This window comes from Octopus bimaculoides, chromosome 29, assembly GCF_001194135.2.
Source record: "Octopus bimaculoides isolate UCB-OBI-ISO-001 chromosome 29, ASM119413v2, whole genome shotgun sequence".
NCBI classification, from domain to species: Eukaryota; Metazoa; Mollusca; class Cephalopoda; order Octopoda; family Octopodidae; genus Octopus; species Octopus bimaculoides.
This window is the reverse complement of record NC_069009.1, coordinates 8790164-8790570: the sequence shown is the minus strand read 5'-3', so window position 1 is coordinate 8790570 and position 407 is coordinate 8790164.

Below are 407 nucleotides of genomic sequence, written 5' to 3'. Positions count from 1 at the left end.
CCCACTTGTCATCGCTTGGCAACCGGTGTTGGTGTGTTTACGTCTCCATAACTCAGCAGTTCAACAATAAAACTGATAGAATAAGTACTAGGCTTAAAAATAAGTCCTGGAGTCGACTTGTTTGAATAAAACCCCAGCATGGCCACAGTCAAATTACTGAAACAAGTAAAAGAATAAAAGAGTATATATTCTTTTATATATACACATGCATACATATGTATGTACAAACAAACATATAACAGGTACATTTACACAAGTACCCTGTGAATTTTATTTTCATATATGACATAAACACGTACATCTTTTAGAACATTCTCATTTTATAAGATTTTGCTGACAAATTCTTTAATTACACATTTACATGAAAGAAAATTACTGGAGAACTTCCTTATTAATTCTTCCAAATC